We start from the raw sequence: 306 nt of genomic DNA on the forward strand, positions 1-306 counted from the left end.
CCTTAGTATTTATTGCCTTAATTTGGTAGTGCTGTAGATTTTGAAAAAATTACTTTAAGCCGTGTTGAAAGAAGAAGCAGTTGTTACAAAAAACAGCTGAGTATTTAGTAAACTATAATTATAGTAGTTGTGCTGATTCTAAAATTAATATAATAGTGTTTGATGAATTATGGAGTTAAATTGTTGTGGATAATTAAAAATACGACTATATTATATTATACTATAATATAATATATATATATAATTACAATATAATATATATTTATTATTATATTATTAAAATAGTTAATATAATTTCAATATTAT

The sequence above is a fragment of the Morus notabilis genome, unplaced genomic scaffold, assembly GCF_000414095.1.
Source record: "Morus notabilis unplaced genomic scaffold, ASM41409v2 Scaffold1028, whole genome shotgun sequence".
NCBI lineage: Eukaryota > Viridiplantae > Streptophyta > Magnoliopsida > Rosales > Moraceae > Morus > Morus notabilis.